At 37.8% G+C, this 23,124-nt stretch overlaps 1 non-coding gene across 1 annotated transcript; it reads left to right on the top strand.

The window, feature by feature from the left end:
• Positions 1 to 7,475: 7,475 nt before the first annotated feature.
• Positions 7,476 to 7,583, top strand: LOC148548532 (small nucleolar RNA R71). The gene has a single exon (XR_015897452.1). It is a non-coding gene; the product is annotated as a small nucleolar RNA R71 (small nucleolar RNA).
• The last annotated feature ends 15,541 nt before the right edge of the window (positions 7,584 to 23,124 follow it).

The raw sequence follows: 23,124 nt of genomic DNA, 5'->3' as shown, positions 1-23,124 counted from the left end.
AACAACTATGTTTATACATCTCTCAGATGGTTAATCCACGACTTCGTTGGAGACTTCTCGAGACACCAGTTCAGCTGATTTCTGGGGAGATTAGGGCCTCCGTGGTATAGGCTAGAATCCAAAGAAGCAGCATTCTCTGATCCGGAAGATTCGGCCTTGTCTGTCGCGTTTTGAGTAGGATCGCCAAGAGAATGACTTGCTAGAGCTTCACCCTCCGTCAGATTGAATGACCACGGGCAATGGCGTTTGACCTGTAGCAGAGGAGATCAATGATCATGGGCAATGGCTTTGATCACTTACAACCTGTCATAAAAGAAGATCATTCACAAGCAAGGAAGACAGTAATACCAGAGCTCATTCAGAAAGACAAAGTAACTCCGACTCTCAATTCTATTCCTATTATTTACTCCAATTGGTTTTACCCCTTTCAACATTTATGACATATAATCATTCAAGGTTTACATAATATAATCCAACTCCTTCTGATTCCTCCTGACTAAGACCTGCAAGACAACCATTGCTTTCTTCAAGCCACAATCCTCGTGGGATCGACCCTGACTCGCTCAGGTATTACTTGGACGACCTAGTGCACTTGCTGGTACTGCTGCTGTACGAAAAGTGTGGGGTTTGCGTACACACGCACCAGACATTAACATTTTTGAACTCCAAAGGATTGTGAAATGCGAAAACTATTCAAAATCACAGTGTTATTAACCCAACTCAGAGAATAAATAGGAGGTTAATTGAAACTGAATTCTTAGGCAACCTCACTTTGCTGGTTCATACTATTTTCTGTTGCTTGAGGACAAGCAGAAATTCAAGTTTGGTGTTGTGATGTGTGGGTATCTTTTTTATATTTTTAGATATGAATTTATTGAGTTTTATTGAGATTTTAGTATTTGAAGCCTATTTGGATGCTACTTTAATGCGCATTATGGTTTTATTGATTTCAGGAAAAATCTGGGCGAGCTTAACAAAGTTCGTGCAGAAGAAAAAGGAGAAAATTTAACTCAATTGAGCTGGTGCTGAATGCCGCTACCTGGAGTTTAGCGCCAGGCACATTCTGTTATGTGCAAGCCTTCTGTTGAGTTGGTGCTAACCGCCACACCCGGCATTTAGCGCCAGGTGCTTTGTAAAATGTGCCAAAGCCACACGCTAGTGGCATGATTCATATGCATCTTGGTTAGTTAATTAACTAATTTAGGACTTTATTTTATAACTTTCATGCAGATAATTGAGTGATTTCATTGCTAATTATCACTTAATTGTGTAAGAAAGGAAGCATTAAACAACAAAAGGAAATTAGGTTCATTCATGAGTATTTGAGTTTAGAATTATGAATTTGTATATTTGAATAGAATTCATGATCATATGAACCAAACTTTGATGCAATGTTGTTTATTGGTTTCTAGGAACAAGGGACTAGAAGGTGACAAGGCATGAAGCAAGCAAGCAAGCAAAATTACTCTGGAGGCATTTTTAGGGGCATTTCCAACACCTATAGTGGCACCCAAAACGCCACTCTTACTTTCCTCCAGGGGAACCAAACTTGGTGCCCCATGTTAACTTCAAACTTGGAGTTTCTAACGCCACTAAGGGCGCCCAAAACGCCACCTTCATTACCCTCCTGGGGCACCATACTTGGTTCCCCATTTTAGCTTCAAACCTAGCATTTCTAGCGCCACTAAAGGCGCCCAAAAAGCCATCTTTATTAACCTCCAGGGGCACCACACTTGGTGCCCCATGTTAGCTTCAAACCTGGCATTTCTAGTGCCACTAAGGATGCCCAAAATGCCATCTTCATTACCCTCTAGGGGCACCACACTTGGTGCCCCATGTTAACTTCAAACCTGGCATTTCTAGCACCAATAATAGCGCCCAAAATTCCACATTTTTTCTCTCCAGGGCATTGGTGCACGAAATTGTGATGTCCAGGCTCGAACAATCCCTGGTAATGGCTCCAAAGCTTGGTGCTTTGATCTTAATTCATAATTGTCACAACTTCGATACAACTAACCAGCAAGTGCACTGGGTCGTCCAAGTAATACCTTACGTGAGTAAGGGTCGAATCCCACGGAGATTGTTGGTATGAAGCAAGCTATGGTCACCTTGTAAATCTCAGTCAGGCAGATATAAAGTGATAATGGTGTTTTCGAATAATAAATAAAAGAATAGGGATAGAGGTACTTATGTAATTCATTGGTAGGAATTTCAGATAAGTGAATGGAGATGCTTTTCGTTCCTCTGAACCTCTGCTTTCCTGCTATCTTCATCCAATCAGTCTTACTCCTTTCCATGGCTGGCTTTATGCAAGGGCATCACCGTTGTCAGTGGCTACATCCCCTCCTCTCAGTGAATAATATGCTCACGCACCCTGTCACGGCACGGCTATTCATCTGTCGGTTCCCGATCATGCTGGAATAGGATTCACCCTCCTTTTGCGTCTGTCACTAACGCCCAGCACTCGCGAGTTTGAAGCTCGTCACAGTCATTCAATCATTGAATCCTACTCGGAATACCACAGACAAGGTTTAGACTTTCCGGATTCTCTTGAATGCCGCCATCATTCTAGCTTACGCCACGAAGATTCTGTTTAGGAGATCTAAGAGATACTCATTCTAGCTTAATTCATGTAGAACAGAAGTGTTTGTCAGGCACGCGTTCATAAGGGAAAAGGATGATGAGCGTCACACATAATCATCACCTTCATCACGTTCTTGGGTGCGAATGGATATCTTAGAAGCGAAATAAGATGAATTGAATAGAAAACAGTAGTACTTTCATTAATCTTTGAGGAACAGCAGAGCTCCACACCTTAATCTATGGAGCGTAGAAACTCTACCGTTGAGAATACATAAGTGAAGGTCCAGGCATGGCCGAGATGGCCAGCACCCAAAACGTGATCAAAGGATCATAAGGTAATCCAAAGATGTCAAATACAATAGTAAGAGGTCCTATTTATAATAAACTAGCTACTAGGGTTTACATGAGTAAGTAATTGATGCATAAATCCACTTCCGGGGCCCACTTGGTGTGTGTTTGGGCTGAGCTTAAGTGTTGCACGTGCAGAGGCCATTTGTGGAGTTGAACGCCAGTTTTTGTGCCAGTTTGGGCGTTCAACTCTGGTTTTGGATCCTTTTTTGGCGCTGGACGCCAGATTTGGGCAGAAGGCTGGCGTTGAACGCCAGTTTACGTCGTCCATTCTTGGCCAACGTATGGACTATTATATATTTCTGGAAAGCCCTGGATGTCTACTTTCCAACGCAATTGGAAGCGCGCCATTTCGAGTTTTGTAGCTCCAGAAAATCCACTTTGAGTGCAGGGAGGTCAGAATCCAACAGCATCAGCAATCCTTCTTCAACCTCTGAATCTGATTTTTGCTCAAGTCCCTCAATTTCAGCCAGAAAATACCTGAATTTACAGAAAAACACACAAACTCATAGTAAAGTCCAGAAATGTGAATTTAACATAAAAACTAATGAAAACATCCCTAAAAGTAACTAGATCCTACTAAAAACATACTAAAAACAATGCCAAAAAGCGTATAAATTATCCGCTCATCACAACACCAAACTTAAATTGTTGCTTGTCCCCAAGCAACTGAAAATCAAATAGGAAAAAAAGAAGAGAATATACTATAAATTCCAAACTATCAATGAAACAGAGCTTCAATCATATGAGCGGGACTTATAGCTTTTTGCCTCTTGAATAGTTTTGGCATCTCACTCTATCCATTGAGGTTCAGAATGATTGGCATCTATAGGAACTTCAGATTTCGAATAGTGTTATTGACTCTCCTAGTTCAGTATGATGATTCTTGAACACAGCTTCTTTATGAGTCTTGGCCGTGGCCCTAAGCACTTTGTTTTCCAGTAATACCACCGGATACATAAATGCCACAGACACATAATTGGGTGAACCTTTTCAGATTGTGACTCAGCTTTGCTAAAGTCCCCAATTAGAGGTGTCCAGGGTTCTTAAGCACACTCTTTGTTTTTGCTTTGGACCTTGACTTTAACCGCTCAGTCTCAAGTTTTCACTTGACACCTACACGCCACAAGCACATGGTTAGGGACAGCTTGGTTTAGCCGCTTAGACCAGGATTTTATTCCTTTAGGCCCTCCTATCCACTGATGCTCAAAGCCTTGGGATCTTTTTTATTTGCCCTTGCCTTTTGGTTTTAAGGGTTATTGGCTTTTTTTGCTCTTGCCTCTTGGTTTTAAGAGCTTTGGCTTTTTCTGCTTGCTTTTTCTTTCTCTATTTTTTTTTTCGCCTATTATTATTATTATTTTTTTTTTCTGCAAGCTTTGTTCTTTGCTGCTTTTTCTTGCTTCAAGAATCATTTTTATGATTTTTCAGATTATCAAATAACATGTCTCCTAGTCATCATTCTTTCAAGAGCCAACATATTTAACATTCTTAAACAACAACTTCAAAAGACATATGCACTGTTCAAGCATACATTCAGAAAACAAGAAGCATTGTCACCACATCGATATAATTAAGCTAAGCTCAAGGATAAATTCAAAACTCATGTACTTCTTGTTCTTTTGAATTAAAACAGTTTTTATTTAAGAGAGGTGATGGATTCATAGGACATTCATAACTTTAAGACATAGTTACTACTACTAATGATCATGTAATGAAGACACAAACACAGATAAGCACATAACATAGAAAACAAAAAACAGAGAAAGTAAGAACAAGGAATGAGTCCACCTTAGTGATGTTTTTGAGCTCTTCTATGTCTCTTCCTTGTCTTTGTTGCTCCTCCTTCATTGCTTTTAGATCTTCTCTGATTTCATGAAGGATGATGGAGTGCTCTTTGATGTTCCACCCTTAGTTGCTTCCAATAATTGTGTGGAAGAAAATGTATCCCCTGAGGTATCTCAAGGATCTCTTGATTTGCAGTCAAATGTTCTACCACTGAGCTATAGACCCTTGATGGAAGCTTTTGTCTTCCCTTTCCTCTTTCTAGAGGCTTCTCTGGCCTTAGGTGCCATCAGTGGTTATGAAAAAAACAAAAAAGCTATGCTTTTTACCACACCAAACTTAGAATGTTGCTCGCCCTCGAGCAAAAGAAGAAAGAATAGAAGAATAAGAAGAAGATATGGAGGAGATGGAGGGAGATGTGTATTCGGCCATATGGGTGGGATTGGGTGGGGAAGAGATGTTGAATTTTTGAAGGTAAGTGGGTTTATGGGTGTAAGTGGTAAATGGAAGACAGAAGGGATGAGTGTTTATTGGGAATAGAGGATGATTGAGAAGAGAGAAGAGAGAAGAGAGTGAGTGAAGGTAGGTGGGGATCCTGTGGGGTCCACAGATCCTGAGGTGATCCTGTGAGGGCCACAGATCTTGAGGTGTCAAGGCATTTACATCCCTGCACCAATTTAGGCATGCAAAATGCCTTTGCACACAACTCTGGGCGTTCAGCGCCAGGTTGGTGCCCATTTTGGGCGTTCAACGCCCATTTGCTGCCATTTCTGGCGTTGAACGCCAGAACTATGCTTGTTCTGGGCGTTCAGCGCCAGGATGCTCCCATTCTGGGCGTTCAGCGCCAGAACTATGCTCTGTTCTGACGTTTGAACGCCAGGCAGATGCTCCTCCAGGGTGTGATTTTTCTTCTGCTGTTTTTTTGATTCCGTTTTCAATTTTTATATTTATTTTGTGACTCCACATGATCATGAACCTAAGAAAACAATAAAAATAAGAATTAGATAAACATTGGGTTGCCTCCCAACAAGCGCTTCTTTAATGTCAATAGCTTGACAGTGGGCTCTCATGGAGCCTCACAGATGTGCAGAGCTTTGTTGAGACCCTCCAACACCAAACTTAGAGTTTGGATATGGGAGTTCAACACCAAACTTAGAGTTTGGTTGTGGCCTCCCAACACCAAACTTAGAGTTTGACTGTGGGGGCTCTGGTTGACTCTGCTTGGAGAGAAGCTTTTCCTGCTTCCTCTCCATGGTTGCAGAGGGAGATCCTTGAGTTTTGAATACAAGGGGGTTCTCATTCCATTGAAGGACTATTTCACCTCTGTCAACATCAATCACAGCTCTTGCTGTGGCCAGGAAAGGTCTTCCTAGGATGATGGATTCATCCTCTTCCTTTCCAGTATCCAGGACTATGAAATCAGTAGGTATGTAAAGGCCCTCAACCTTTATTAATACATCTTCTACTTGTCCATAAGCCTGTCTTCTTGAGCTGTCTGCCATCTCTAGTGAGATTTTAGCAGCTTGCACCCCATAGATTCCCAGTTTCTCTATTACAGAGAGGGGCATGAGGTTTATTCCTGAACCAAGGTCACACAGAGCTTTAAAGATCATGGTGCCTATGGTGCAGGGTATTATGAACTTTCCAGGATCCTGTCTCTTCTGAGGCAATGTCAGTTGATCCAGATCACTTAGTTCATTGATGAACAAGGGAGGTTCAACTTCCCAAGCATCAATGCCAAATAATTTGGCATTCAGCTTCATGATTGCACCAAGAAACTTGGCAGTTTGCTCTTCAGTAACATCCTCATTCTCTTCAGAAGAAGAATACCCATCAGAGCTCATGAAGGGCATAAGGAGGTTTAATGGGATCTCTATGGTCTCTAGATGAGCCTCAGAGTCCTTTGGTTCCTCAGAGGGAAGCTTCTTATTGACCACTGGACGTCCCAGGAGGTCTTCCTCCTTGGGATTTGCGTCCTCTCCTTCCTTTTCAGGTTTGGCCATGGCGCTTATGTCAATGGCCTTGCACTCTCCTTTTGGGTTCTCTTCTGTATTGCTTGGGAGAGTACTAGGAGGGATATCAGTGATCCTTTTACTCAGCTGGCCCACTTGTGCTTCCAGATTTCTAATAGAAGACCTTGTTTCATTCATGAAACTTACAGTGGCCTTAGATAGATCAGAGACTAGATTTGCTAAATTAGAAGCGTTTTGTCCAGAGTTCTCTGTCTGTTGCTGAGTTGATGATGGAAAAGGTTTGCTATTACTAAACCTGTTTCTTCCACCATTGTTAAAGCCTTGTTGAGGCTTCTGATCCTTCCATGAGAAATTTGGATGATTTCTCCATGTTGAGTTATAGGTGTTTCCATAAGGTTCACCTAAGTAATTTACCTCTGCTATTGCAGGGTTCTCAGGATCATAGGCTTCTTCTTCAAAAGATGCCTCTTAAGTACTGTTGGATGCAGCTTGCATTCCATGCAGACTCTGAGAGATCATATTGACTTGCTGAGTCAATATTTTATTCTGAGCCAATATGGCATTCAGAGTATCAACTTCAAGAACTCCCTTCTTCATAGGCGTCCCATTATTCACAGGATTCCTTTCAGAAGTGTACATGAACTGGTTATTAGCAACCATGTCAATGAGTTCTTGAGCTTCTGTAGGCGTTTTCTTTAGGTGAATGGATCCACCTGCAGAAGTGTCCAGTGACATCTTTGATAGCTCAGACAGACCATCATGGAATATATCCAGGATGGTCCATTCTGAAAGCATGTCAGAAGGACACTTTTTGGTCAACTGTTTGTATCTTTCCCAAGCTTCATAGAGGGATTCACCTTCTTTCTGTCTGAAGGTTTGAACATCAGCTCTAAGCTTGCTCAGCTTTTGAGGAGGAAAGTACTTGGCTAAGAAAGCCGTGACCAGCTTATCCCAAGAGTTCAGGCTGTCTTTGGGTTGAGAATCCAACCATAATCTAGCTCTGTCTCTTACAGCAAAGGGGAAAAGCATGAGCCTGTAGACTTCAGGATCTATTCCATTAGTCTTAACAGTATCACATATCTGCAAGAATTCAGTTAAGAACAGAAAAGGATCTTCAGATGGAAGTCCATGAAACTTGCAGTTCTGCTGCATCAGAGAAACTAATTGAGGTTTCAGCTCAAAGTTGTTTGCTCCGATGGCAGGAATGGAGATGCTTCTTCCATGTAAATTGGAATTAGGTGCAGTAAAGTCACCAAGCATCCTCCTTTCATTATTATTATTTTCGCCTGCCATCTCCTCTGCCTGTTCGAAAATTTCTGAAAGGTTATCTCTGGATTGTTGTATTTTAGCTTCTCTTTAATTTTCTCTTCAGAGTCCTTTCAGGTTCTGGATCTGCTTCCACAAGAATGTTCTTATCTTTGCTCCTGCTTATAATACAAGGAAGAATGGACAGAAAAATGATAATAATAATAATAGAGATCCTTTATACCACAGTATAGGGATCCCTTTGTAAGTAGAAGAAGAGGGGGAGATAAAGGATGTGATGTAAAGGAAGAAACACAACTGTGAGGATTGGAATGTGAGATGAGATGTTAGGACATGAATGAATAAATAGAATGAGATGGGGGAGGAATAATTTTCGAAAATTATTTTGAAAAAGAGTTAGTGATTTTTGAAAATAGTTTTTGAAAAAGTGTTAGAAATTTTCGAAATTTTTTTTTTTAAAATTTAAAATTAAAAATAATTAGTTAATAAAAAAGAAATTTTTTGAAAAAGAGGGGAGATATTTTTGAAAATTAGAGAGAGAGAGAGTTAGTTAGGTAGTTTTGAAAAAGTTAAGAAACAAACAAAAAGTTAGTTAGTTAGTTGAAACAAATTTTTAAAAGATAGGAGGTTAGGAAGTTAGAAAAGATATTTTGAAAAGATATTTTTGAAAAAGATAAGATAAGAAGATATTTTTGAAAAGATATGATAGAAATTAGTTTTGAAAAAGATTTGATTTTTAAAATCTCAATTAATGACTTGATTCATAAGAAATCACAAGATATGATTCTAGGACTTAAAGTTTGAATCTTTCTTAACAAGCAAGTAACAAACTTAAAATTTTTGAATCAAAACATTAATTGATTATGGTATTTTCGAAAATTTGATATAAAAATGAGAAAAAGATTTTTGAAAATTATTTTTTTGAATTTTCGAAAATAACCAAAAATTTTGAAAAAGATTTGATTTTTGAAAAAGATTTTGAAAAAGATAAGATTTTCAAATTGAAAATTTGATTTGACTCATGAGAAACAATTTGATTTTAAAAATTTTTGAAAAAGTCAATCCAAATTTTCGAATTTGATGAGAGAAAAAAAAGGAAAGATATTTTTTTTTTATTTTTGAATTTTTATGATGCAAGAGAAAAACACTAAAAAGATGCAATGCATGAAATTTTTAGATCAAAACAATGAATGCATGCAAGAATGCTATGAATGTCAAGATGAACACCAAGAACACTATGAATGTCAAGATGAACATCATAGACACAATTTTGAAAAATTTTTAATGCAAAGAAAACATGCAAGACACCAAACTTAGAATTCTTTAATGCTTATGCACTAAGAATTCAAGAATGCATATGATAAACATGAAAAGACACAAAACAAAAAATCATCAAGATCAAACAAGAAGACTTACCAAGAACAACTTGAAGATCATGAAGAACACTATGAATGCATGATATTTTCGAAAAATGCAAGATGCATATGCAAGTGACACCAAACTTATAACATGACTCAAGACTCAAACAAGAAACAGAAAATATTTTTGATTTTTATGATTTTCTAATTTTTTTTGGATTTTTTTTTCAAAAATTAATTGAAAAAGAAAAAAATAAGGATTCCAAAATTTTTAATATGAATTCCAGGAATCTTGCATTCTTAGTCTAAAGCTTCAGTCCAGGAATTAGACATGGCTCACTAGCCAGCCAAGCTTTCAAAGAAAGCTTCAGTCCAAAACACTAGACATGGCCAATGGCCAGCCAAGCTTCAGCAGGTGATCATGGATCAGCAGCAGGTGGATGAGCAACAACTAAGTTGCTCTTGATAACAAATTGCAAGCCTCAGTCCAAATGAATTTAGACATGGCTTTACAGCCAGCCAGGCTTCACATGCTTCATGAAACACTAGAATTCATTCTTAAAAATTTTGAATAAATTTTTGAAAACATTTTTATTTATTTTTTTTCGAAAACATATGAGAGATTTTTGAAAATATTTTTTTTTTGAAAAATTTTTGAAAACAAAACGAAAAGAAAATTACCTAATCTGAGCAACAAGATGAACCGTCAGTTGTCCAAACTCAAACAATCCCTGGCAACGGCGCCAAAAACTTGGTGCACGAAATTGTGATGTCCAGGCTCGAACAATCCCTGGTAATGGCTCCAAAGCTTGGTGCTTTGATCTTAATTCATAATTGTCACAACTTCGATACAACTAACCAGCAAGTGCACTGGGTCGTCCAAGTAATACCTTACGTGAGTAAGGGTCGAATCCCACGGAGATTGTTGGTATGAAGCAAGCTATGGTCACCTTGTAAATCTCAGTCAGGCAGATATAAAGTGATAATGGTGTTTTCGAATAATAAATAAAAGAATAGGGATAGAGGTACTTATGTAATTCATTGGTAGGAATTTTAGATAAGCGAATGGAGATGCTTTTCGTTCCTCTGAACCTCTGCTTTCCTGCTATCTTCATCCAATCAGTCTTACTCCTTTCCATGGCTGGCTTTATGCAAGGGCATCACCGTTGTCAGTGGCTACATCCCCTCCTCTCAGTGAATAATATGCTCACGCACCCTGTCACGGCACGGCTATTCATCTGTCGGTTCCCGATCATGCTGGAATAGGATTCACCCTCCTTTTGCGTCTGTCACTAACGCCCAGCACTCGCGAGTTTGAAGCTCGTCACAGTCATTCAATCATTGAATCCTACTCGGAATACCACAGACAAGGTTTAGACTTTCCGGATTCTCTTGAATGCCGCCATCATTCTAGCTTACGCCACGAAGATTCTGTTTAGGAGATCTAAGAGATACTCATTCTAGCTTAATTCATGTAGAACAGAAGTGTTTGTCAGGCACGCGTTCATAAGGGAAAAGGATGATGAGCGTCACACATAATCATCACCTTCATCACGTTCTTGGGTGCGAATGGATATCTTAGAAGCGAAATAAGATGAATTGAATAGAAAACAGTAGTACTTTCATTAATCTTTGAGGAACAGCAGAGCTCCACACCTTAATCTATGGAGCGTAGAAACTCTACCGTTGAGAATACATAAGTGAAGGTCCAGGCATGGCCGAGATGGCCAGCCCCCAAAACGTGATCAAAGGATCATAAGGTAATCCAAAGATGTCAAATACAATAGTAAGAGGTCCTATTTATAATAAACTAGCTACTAGGGTTTACATGAGTAAGTAATTGATGCATAAATCCACTTCCGGGGCCCACTTGGTGTGTGTTTGGGCTGAGCTTAAGTGTTGCACGTGCAGAGGCCATTTGTGGAGTTGAACGCCAGTTTTTGTGCCAGTTTGGGCGTTCAACTCTGGTTTTGGATCCTTTTCTGGCGCTGGACGCCAGATTTGGGCAGAAGGCTGGCGTTGAACGCCAGTTTACGTCGTCAATTCTTGGCCAAAGTATGGAATATTATATATTTCTGGAAAGCCCTGGATGTCTACTTTCCAACGCAATTGGAAGCGCGCCATTTCGAGTTCTGTAGCTCCAGAAAATCCACTTTGAGTGCAGGGAGGTCAGAATCCAACAGCATCAGCAGTCCTTCTTCAACCTCTGAATCTGATTTTTGCTCAAGTCCCTCAATTTCAGCCAGAAAATACCTGAAATTACAGAAAAACACACAAACTCATAGTAAAGTCCAGAAATGTGAATTTAACATAAAAACTAATGAAAACATCCCTAAAAGTAACTAGATCCTACTAAAAACATACTAAAAACAATGCCAAAAAGCGTATAAATTATCCGCTCATCAGGCATCACACTTGGTGCCCCAATCTAGGCCTAATTAAGGGTGTTTTAGCACCACTATTGGCACCCAAAATGCCACATTTTTCCTCTCCAGGGGCACCATACTTGGTGCCCCAATTTTGGCTTCATTGAGGGTGTTTCTAGTGCCCTTATTGGCACTCAAAATGCTTCATGATTCACCTCTATGGCACCTCTTTTGATGCCTCATGCTTTGGTCTCATTCTTAGAGTTTTAAACACCCTTGTTGGCGTTCAAAACGCACTTGAAACTCATTTCCCAGGACACTAAGATCAAGCCTTAGAGTTGGCATTTCAAATGCCCTAACTGGCGCCATAAATGCCACTCTTTATCACCCTTCCGAAAGCAATTTTTAGCCCATTTTGTGGTGTTTCGAACGCGAATCTTATGAAGCGTTGGGGTCATCAAGCGCCTTCGAATGCAACTTTCAATATGTCATGCAAATCATGATAAGAGTTGAGCCACGCTTTCTCAAAGGGCACACTTTTGCTGTTCATGCATTATAGTGCCACTTTGATCACGCAGCCCAAGCAAGCAAGCCCACAAGAAGCAAAAGTGCAAAGATCCAATAGAAAATTGTAGAATGTATGGAGGATTAAATTGTAAAATTGAGGGCTGTGAAAGTTATTAAAAGGGGTCTGGGTAGCTAGTTTAAGGGGTTGGACACTTGAGATTACACATTTTACTTGTACTTTTCTTATTCCCCTTTTGTAATTCAACGAGCCATGAGTCCCTAAACCCTTCTTCATTAAGGGGAGGATAGCTATTTTGATTCCAGTAAATTGATGCTATTATTCTTCTTCTTCTCAATTCAAGTATTGTTCATCTAAGAGAGAGTCTTTGTTCTTCAAAGATCTATTTCTATCAAGAGAGGGATTAGATCTATTTGAATACTATGATGAGCTTGAGAAAGGATTCATAGAATTCAGTTTAAGGCTCTACTCTCACAATTCTCCTGATTGATAATTCTTAGCTTGATATGTGAGATGTAATCACTTTGAATTAAGATCTTGAGGGTTGTGTGGTTTGGGATCAGAAATTAAACTTCACCTCTTCTCATGAGCAATAGATCAAGAGATTGGCCATTTATTATGTTAAGAGAAATTGAATTACCAAGAGATTGGAATTCAATTACTTATGATCTGTGATGGATCTACTCTACATGATTGAGAAGGAGTTGAGAATCATTGATTCAGGAAGAATTAAACATCTCCAATCCCTAATGATTTCATCCCATATTATTTCTTCACTTATTTCAATTTCTCATTCTAATTTCTTGCCTTGGTTTCCTTTCCGAATTACTAGTTTCTATTTGGTGCCCATTATCCCCAATTCCTTTTACATTTTAGCATTTTAATTTTATTGTCATTTATTCTTCCGCATTTACATTCTTGCAATTTAATTTTATGCACTTCACATTTCCAGTCATTTACATTATGCTCTTACTTTTAGCCATTTACTTTCTTGTTCTTTACTTTTCCTGCCATTTACTTCATTATCAAGTTATCTAAGAACTGAACAAACCTCATCAGTGCTTGTTTAACTAGAAGATCCGATTAATTAAAATTTCTTAATCTCTCAATCCTCGTAGGATCGACCTCACTCATAGTGATTTATTACTTGATTATGACCCGGTGCACTTTCCAATGGATATTGTTCATCAATTTCGTATCAAGTCTTTGGGGCCATTGTCGAGGAATAATTGTGATTAACAAACTACCAGTTGGTTAGTTACCTAGATTAGACATTTTTTCTCTTTTTGTTTTAGTCATTTAATTGCTTTTAATTCTCTATTTTCTCCTGCTAGTAAAGTGTTTGTGTTATTGCCTCACTAAGAATTCTTTATTTGTGATATGAAGAATTCCAATTTCTTTTGGTGATTGTGTTTGATAAAGAGTATTTTCAAGTAAGAATAGAGTTTACTTAATCTTTTGATCAAGTAAATTACATGGGATATTTCCCATCACCACAAAATAATTTAAGTTACTATCTTGATTGTGGTTGGAAATATCAACAAGGAATGATGGGATTTGAGCAATAAAATGAAATGGGATACTTTCCAGAGTCACAAAATGATTTACGTTTTTACGAATTTAACAACTACTCAAGTTGTGGGTGGAAAGATCAAAACCAAAGTGGATTCAATGCTCCATACCCCATTCATCAAGAGCCATCAACTCTAGATGCATTCATGCAAAATTGTCCAACATCACCACCAAATTTGCCTTATCAAAATTCTTCACCACTTGTGTATGCCTCGGTACAAGACTCATTTTAAAACCCATATAGTTCATTTCACCACCCACAAAATCCACTTCACTATACACAAACCTCCTTTCATTATCCACAAAACTCATTCCACAACCCCTACCAATCACAATCATCTCCAGAATCTCGAAAGCTTTCTAATCTTGAACTTATGTTTGAAAAATTTATAAAGAGTCAAGAGATAGTTAATAGAAATCAAGAGGTAGTAGCCAAAAATCGAGAGGCCACCCGTAGAAATCTTGGGGTTCAATTAGGAAAAATTACAAAACAACTCTCTGAAAGAACCATCAATGCCGTCCCTAGTGACACAATCCCTAACCCAAGGGGGGAAATCAACCAAGGGAGTTTACATTTCAATAAAACAGAGAGTTGTATGGAGGAATATTTAATTGAACCATCAATTCAAGAGGTTCTTGATGAAGAAGAGATTCTAACCATTACACAACAACCAAGTCTTGAAATCAAAGAGGTGAAGGCAATTAAGAAAAGCACTGAAAGAGGGATTCTGACCAAGAAACCAAGGACAACATCCATGAAAAAGAGATGGTCAAAAATCAATCCTATCCCTACCCCAACAAGCAAAGTGAATCAAGCTAATAACAAAAGAAAGCTTGTTGGGAGGAGATCAAAACAGGGGACATCATTCTTCTTCTCTTCTTCCTTGATCTCATTTCTCTTAACTAACTGGAAGAAGAGGAAGAAGATTCAAGAATCAATGTCAAGCTAATGACATTAAAAGAGAGCTTGTTGGGAGAGTACCTAACCGTTAGTAAAAACTTTCTTTCTTTTCTTAGGTTACTTTTAGATAATTTGGCATCAGATTGCATAAAATAAGTTTGGTGTTTTCATGCAACAATTTGATTTTCAATCTTCATGGGGTACTTACATTAGTTTAAATTGAAAGTGTCACACCAAGTTTGGTGTTACCATTTACTTTTCATGCAATGCACTATGCACAACCCACTTATTAATGCAATCACATTGTCTCTATTTCTTTTATGACCTTTATTTCTATCTTTAATTTTTCTTGCTTAAACACATGCATTACTTACATCATTGTTTTAAGACCTTCATGATTCATCATAATTCCATCACCACTATTCTCATCTTGCAGACAAGCAATCATTCTAAGTTTGGTGTAGGAGGAAAAGAATAGGAGAAAAATGCCAACAACAATGATGAAGATCTACAAGGTGGCTATATTCCTTTTCCTCTCATTTGTTTCCTATACATTTAATTGCATGATTGTCTTCCATCTCTTATATATGTATATGTGTTCTTCTTTTTGGATGAGCATTGTATAGTTTGAATTGTACCATGTTACTTTTACATCATAATTATCATCTTGAAATTTGTAAGTTAAAGCAATTAAGTATCATGATCATAAGCAAACAAGGTAACTAAAGAAGAAGCTAGCATGAGCATATGATTATTGGAAGGCTAGCATGACTATTGTGCTCAAATGCATTTGATTTTATTTGATTGAAGTTTTCATTTGGAATATTTTGTGAAATTTTTGAAAATTTGAAAACCTTGAAGAAGTAAAAATAATTAATTAAGTCAAGTAAAGAAAAAGGAAAGAATGAGAAAGTTGAAGGCTTTAAGTACTAATGACAAATCATTAGTCAAGTACTTGTGGTGTTTATGTATCAAGCAAAAAGCTCGAAAATAAAACACTTAAAATCAAGACTAAGTGACGGGCTCCCAAGGGTGTATTGGTAAAGATTTTTCTCCAATAAAACCGCGTTGCAAGTATAGCTCTACCAACAATAATCCTCGGGGGTCAAATTTAGAAGAGGGATTTGGTTGTCACAAGTTCAACCCCAATAGAAATAATCGAAGTATTCAAACCTCGGGTCGTCTCACAAGGAATGGGCAAACATGTGCTTCAACATTGGTTAGAAATCCGGAGTTGTGAGTTATGAGTATGAAAATGAATGAGAATCTTAACAAGCAAGTAATCTTAGATTGCAACAAGCTAATTCAATTAACTAAGCAAAACATGAGCAATTCCAATGAACAAGCAACATTCCACTTAATTCTATTATAAACCAAGCAAGCAACTATAACCAAAGAAAAGAATTGAGAAAATTGGTTTTCAAATATGAATAATAAAAGCAACTCTTGGCTAGGAATGGGAATTGGGGTCACCATCCTTGTCTAACAACCATATCTTGACAATTATGAGGAACCAAGCTCATTAAGTCTACCCTCAAAGTCTTAAGTATGTGATATCTACTCCTAGACTTGAAGTACGTCAAATGGCCTTGATCACATCAACCCATAAGTCCCAACCTACCTACTAATTAGATTAGTAGTGGGTTGGCGTCAATGAGTATCAAATTGACCACCAAGGGCTCCCAAATCATCAAATCCATTAGACCCAATGACTCAAGTTTACCCAATTCCCTTGACCTAGGCCAAGAGTGAAAAAGACTACTCCATAATCAAAGTAAACAATTCATCAAACACTTGGTAAGCATTAACAAAAGATATGTTCAAAATAGCAATTAAATTGAAATCTACAAGTACCCACTAAAAATTATCAACTTACAATCATCCAAACAACGAGATTAAACATAGAAATCATCAATGTAATATCAACAAGTCAAGATTCACAATATTCATGAAATGGGTATAAAATGACAATTGACAAGAATTCATAAACTATCACAAGATATAATCAAAATTGTAACAAGGAATTCAAATTGAACAATTAAAACTAGTAATTAACAAGATTAAATTCACAATCTAACAAGGGAAGATCAAATTAAGACTAGATCTAGAGAGGAACAAGGGTTTCTCTCTCTAGAATAAACAAAGAACCCCAAAAACTAACTAAAATTATGTCTTAGTGTAAAATGATTGATCCCCCCTTTTCCCCTAGCATCCTTGGGTCTTTTCCATGCAGAAACAGCTTGAAATTGGGCCTGATGAGCCTCAGAAATTGCCAGGCATGATTTCCTTTAATGAGGTCACGTGCAGCTTCCCACGTGTGCATGCCATGCGTGCGTGCGCGCCGATTGCTTTTGCGATCCACGCGTGCACGCCAAGTGCGTGTGCGCGTCGATAGGAATCTTCTGATCTGCGCGGATGTGTCCATCCTTGCACGCCGATTTCAACCAATCCCATCCACGCGTGCGCGTGGAGTGTGCGGCCGCGCCGATGCTGCTCTTCTCAAGATTTTAATTCTTCATGTTCCTCCCTTTTTGTACATGCTTTCTCCCTCTCTTCTAAGTCATTCCTACCCTATAATTTCTGAAATTACTCAACAAATACATCACGGCATCGAATGGCAATAGAAGAGGATTAAAATATGGCAATTTTAAGGCAAAATAAGCATGTTTTCCATCATGGAGCAATATTGGGAAGTGAACACAAAACCATGCATTTCTTGCGAATAAGTGTGAGAAATATTGATAAAATCCCCCAAAATAAGCACAAGATAAACCATAAAATTGGGGTTTATCAAATCTCCCAACACTTAAACCAAGCATGTCCTTATGCTTAAAATAAAAAGACCAAAGATCATGATGGGAAAGGGTTTATGAAATGCAAACTACCTAAATGGATGCATGCAACTAATGTAAAATCATCTACCTATTTGGTCAAGAGTAAATCTATCCTCCAAGAATACATGTGAGCATATAGGGTGAAAATAGTATGTGATTCATAAATCCTACCAAATTGAACATTACCATGGAATGCATATGACTTGCTAAACGAACGCTTGTGAAAGCCGGGAACAAGCATTGAGCATCGAACCCTCACCGGAAGTGTATCTGCTCTATTCGCTCAAGTGTATAGGGTTCGTCACTCAATCTTCTCCTAATCATGCTTTCCAAGATTTGTCTTTCATCTAACAATCAACAATTACTTAATGCATGCTTACAAGTATCATGAGGTCTTATTCATGGGTTGTAACGGGGCTAGGGTGAAGGTAAGGATGTATATGGCCAAGTGGGCTTAAAATTTGAGTCCTTGATCAACCTAGGATCCACTAGACACACAGAACAACCTATACAACTACAATACATCACCTAGCTACCCTTGAGTTTTACTCTTTTTGCATACTCATGTATTCTTTTCAATTCACACCCATATGCATTGTTTTTGTTACTTTATCTTGGGGTATCTTTGTCCCCTTTCATTGCTTTCTCTCTTTTTTTTTGTTATTATTATTATTATCCCCTTTTTCTTGGGGTTTCTTTGTGAACAAAAGTTTCACTGCATACAATTTCGTCATTCAACACATGAGTATGTTCCCAAATCCTAGAATTTTTCAATTATACTACAATTACACACCTATATATCTACCTGAATTTCCCAAGTATACCCTCCTATTTGAATGATACACATCCTAACTTACCTAAGCTAATCAAGGATTCAAATTTTGGGACATTCATGGTTTTTTGCTTAGGGTTGTTGATGTGCTCTATTTAAGAACAAAAGGATTTATCATGGGCTCAAAATTGGTTAGCAACGGTAGATAAAAGGGTTAAGGCCATTTGGGAAAAGTGACTATTGAAATGATGGCCTCAATCATGTAAATGCATTCATACACCAAGCAATGGACATATAGAATCAGACAAAGCAAGGATCACAATCATAGAGAGAGAGAGAGATATGCACACAAGAATGGAAATAATGGTTAAAAGATGTAACCATGCAATAGGCTCAAAAATTTCATGCTCGTGTTCTTAGCTCAATTACTATGTTCCAAAATACATTCTTAAAGCAAGTTTACTGCAAAAAATTTTTCAGAATTTTGGTAGGTCACCCAGAGCACAGTTTCTTGAAAAGGAAGTTATTATTTTGACCAAGTAACTCTATAGAAACTAACTATCATGCAAGGGTATTTATAAGCAAAACTAACTACACATGCAATATACTAACTTCTAAGCAAAAGATAAATCCATGGGTATTGAGGGGAAGAGAATGTTACCTATGGAGATCGGTCGAACGACCTCCCCACACTTTAGAAATTGGCACGGTCTTCCGTGCTACGAATAATACGTAAGGGACGGTCGGGACTGGAACCTTCACTATCCCCTTCATCAGAGCTCCCATCACTTGGGTTTGAGGTGGATGTGAACATTTCGGGTTCCTCCATGCTAGGGGTAACACAATGCAGAAGCTTCTTGATGTAAGTGTACCGGCTGTGGTTGCGCCGCTCATATCTATCAAGCTTCCGGTGAAGATCTTCTATCCTTTGATGTGTGGATCTCAGTAGTGGTGATGATGAGGTAGAAGGAAAAAGAAGTGGCGGGGCCATGTCGAGGCTTGGTTTGCTCATGGGAAGGTGTAGGTATTTCCCGCTTGGGACCACATCGCCCTTAGCCGGAACTATGATCTTTTTGTCCTTGGCTTCCCAAGAAACACCCGCAGCAGTAACTAAGTCAGACACCAATGCTGGAAATGGCAAATTATCCTGGTCGTGAACTTGACTCATCGCTTGCCTGACAAGAAGTGGAATATTCACCGGCTTCTCCATGAGAACACACCAAACAAGCAAGGCGAGATCTGCCGTGAGGGACGACTTGTGGGTGCTAGGTAGCACATAGTGGGATAGGATCTGGGTCCAAGCTCTAGCTTCCACAGTGAGGAAGTGAGGGTCAATGCTCTTGGGCCTCATCCGGAGTCGACCATGGATCCAAAATGCCTCTGGTTCAGCAATGACTCGGAGAATCGAGTCTGAAAGAACTTGGAGATTGATGGTTTAGAAGTTATAGTAAAATCTCGTTGCAAATATAGTTACTAAACCAAGCAATCAACCTTTCTTACAAACGTTTTGGTTGTCACAAGTAACAAACCCCTTAAAAATTGATAACCGAAGTATTTAAACCTCGGGTTGTCTTCTCAAGGAACTGCTGGGAAGTATGTTCTTATTATTGGTTATGGAGATTGTAAATCGGGGTTTTAAATATGAGGAACAAGTAATTTAAATTGCAATTAAAATAAGTAAAAGACTGTAAAATAAACTTTTGGCAAGGTATGAGAAATTAGAAATCCTATCCTAGTTATCCTTATCAATGATGATGAAGATTGAATCTTAATTCCACTTAGTTAGCCTTTACTTAAAGTAAAGAAAGGTAAAGTGACTAATTATGTTGATCTTCAAATCCTAGTTAATCCCTAAGGAATGATTGGGATTATTGAAGTTCAATTCAATTAGCAAAGATAACAATTATCAATCATGTTGAGTTTGATAACTCCTGAGTTACTGATTTCTTAACCAAGACCAAAGGGGAAAAGTAAATCTACTGGAATAAAAATGTCTTCAGATTGGAAGCAACAGTAATATAAATAAAAGAAAGCAATAATAAACTGAAATACCTCAAATAACATTAATTCAAAGAGTAATCTGTAACATAGAAGAATTCGTAAATTAAATTGAGAAGATAAATAAAAAGAAATGTTGAATCTGAAAAAAAGAGATAATCCTGAAAGCAAAAGAAATCCTAATTCTAAATCCTAAAAGAGAGAGGAGAGAACCTCTCCCTCAAAAACTATATCTAACTCATGAAAAAGCAACTAATTCGAGACCCTCCTCGAATGGATGCATTCCCTCACTTCATAACCTCTGATCTGTGCCTTCTGGACTTGGATTTGGGCCAAAAAGGGCTTCAGAAATCGCTGGGAACGTTTTCTGTACTTTCTGGTGCGTGGCCTCTGTCACGCGTCCGCGTGGGTCACGCAGTTGTGTCATTTGGAGTTTTCCTTGTCACGCGGTCGCTTCAGTCATGCGTTCGCATCATATGCGTTTCGCTTATAGCGCGCGATCGCATCAATGACGCGGTCGCGTCACTGCAAGTTTCTTCAAAATCTCCGTTTTATGCTTTCCTTCCAATTTTGTATGTTTCCTTTCCATTCTTTAAGTCATTCCTACCTTTGAAGATCTGAAACTACTCAATACACGAATCACGGCATCGAATGGAAGTAAAGGGTAATTAAAATAATTATTTTTAAAGCATAGGAAACATGTTTTTTACATATATCACATAATAAGGAAGGGAAAGTAAAACCATGCAATTGACATGAATAAGTGGGTGAAGGTATTGAATAAATCATTTAAATTAGGCACAAAATATATCATAAATATGGATTTATCAACCTCCCCACACTTAAACAATAGCATGTCCTCATGCTAAATCCAAGATAAAGAGTAAAGTAAGGTTAAAGTGGTGGAATCTCATGCAATGCAATCTATTCTAAATGTAACTACCTAAATGAATCATGCAATTCTAATTTGTTATTCCCTTGTGTATAAAGCTTACATGTAGTTGAATTAATTCACATTCTCAAGGAATCTTATATATATAGCCAAACCTTAGATAATGATAAAGTACCTTTACAATTGAGATGGGAGAGAAAAACATTTTACAATTTTGCAAGACAATTAATAATTTAAGCAGAGATATATGTTGATGAGCTATTGAACCCTCACTGGATTTTGTATTTACTCTCTAGTCACTCAGTGTTTATTGGGTTAATCACTCTATTCTTCTTTTTATCCTTACTTTCTATAGCTTTGTTCTTCATCTAACCAATCAACAATTATAGAATATAGGCATACAAAAATCATGAGGTCTTTAATTAAGGTTGTAATGGGGCCAAGGTAAAGGTAAGGGTTTATGTATAAGGCTAAGTGAGCTAATTAAGTGAATCTTTGATTAGTCTAAGATCTCACCTAACATACATATTTTGTAAAGCAAAGCTTCTTTACCTATTTCCCATATTTTTTCCACTTTTTATGTTACATGCTCATATTTTAATTTTTATTTATTTTTATCCCATGTGCATCGCTTTTTGCATTTGGGGAATTCTTTTGTATCCCCTTTATTCAAATACTAAAAAATAAAATTTATTATTATTTTTTTTACTGCACATGGTAATTAAATTATTTTGATTTCACATGAGCATGCTTCCCAAAACTTTTAAAAATAAAAATTTTTATTCTTTTTAACTTTCTATCCTTTTGTTTCTATCATCCATGTTCCCATAAGGTTCCCACACTTACACAATACACAATTTCTATCTTAAGCTAACCAAGGATTCAACTTGGGATTTTTATTTTATTTTTCCGCTTAAGGCTAGTAATGTGGTCATAAAACAAGAGGGGATTTAAAGGTTCGAGGGGGCTAACAAGGGTGATGTAAAAGGTAGGCTAATTTAGGAATAGTGAGCTAGAATCAAACAATGGCCTCAATCACTTTCTTGGTATGTATCTATATTATATAATCGGACATATAGATTAAAACAAAGTAAAGAACACCAGAATAAATAAGAAGGGTGGAACACACAGGAATAAAAATTATGGTTTGAATGTAACCATGCAATTAGGCTCAAAACTCACAGGCTGTGTGTTCTCTAACTCAAAAATCATATATCAGTTATATATGTCAAGCAAGTAAAAATTAAGAGTTCCCATTATTCTCATTGTAAATCTTAAGGTGGCTTTAAAGTTCTAGTGTTTCTCCTTGATGAAATGTTATTAACTAACTAACATGTAATGCTATATATACAAGGTGTGGGTTATTTTTATTCTGTAAAAGTCTCTAGTTTACTTCCTTTTTATATTTTTAATTTAAACTAAGTTATCTTATGCTAAAAAGGGTAAACTATACTAATTAATCCACATTTTCTATAACTAATAAGTTAGAATTGCAACTAAACTAAATGACTAAAATATGAACTAAAGTGCAACATGCAGAAATATAGTAAAAATACATGAAAATAGCAATGTATAAGTACTGAAAAAATAAAAATAAAAATAAAGAGAAAAATACAGAAAAATAATAAAGTAAAAAGAGTCTGTAGTGGTTCACCAAAAAAATATATGCCAGAGATGGCGACCTTCCCACACTTAATATGAAGCATCGTCCCTGATGCTCACTCAAGCAGGGTGTGAAGGGGTGTCATCACTGGAAGGATGGGTAGCTGGAGTCTCTGTGGTGGTGGTCTGAGGATCTGCCTGCTGCAAAGGAGGTGCTGACTGAATAGAAACCTTTGGGTCGGCAGCCTGAATCTGATGCGGGGCCTCCTGCTGGGGCGCAGCCTGCTCCGTGCCTACCTGCGCAGCCTCTCTCTGTGGATGGGTCTCCGCCTCGTGATCATCCGCCTCTTC

The sequence above is a fragment of the Arachis ipaensis genome, chromosome B8, assembly GCF_059453495.1.
Source record: "Arachis ipaensis isolate K30076 ecotype BB chromosome B8, ASM5945349v1, whole genome shotgun sequence".
Lineage (NCBI taxonomy): Eukaryota > Viridiplantae > Streptophyta > Magnoliopsida > Fabales > Fabaceae > Arachis > Arachis ipaensis.
Note: the sequence above shows the minus strand (reverse complement) of the source record. Positions and strands in the feature narration are given on the sequence as shown.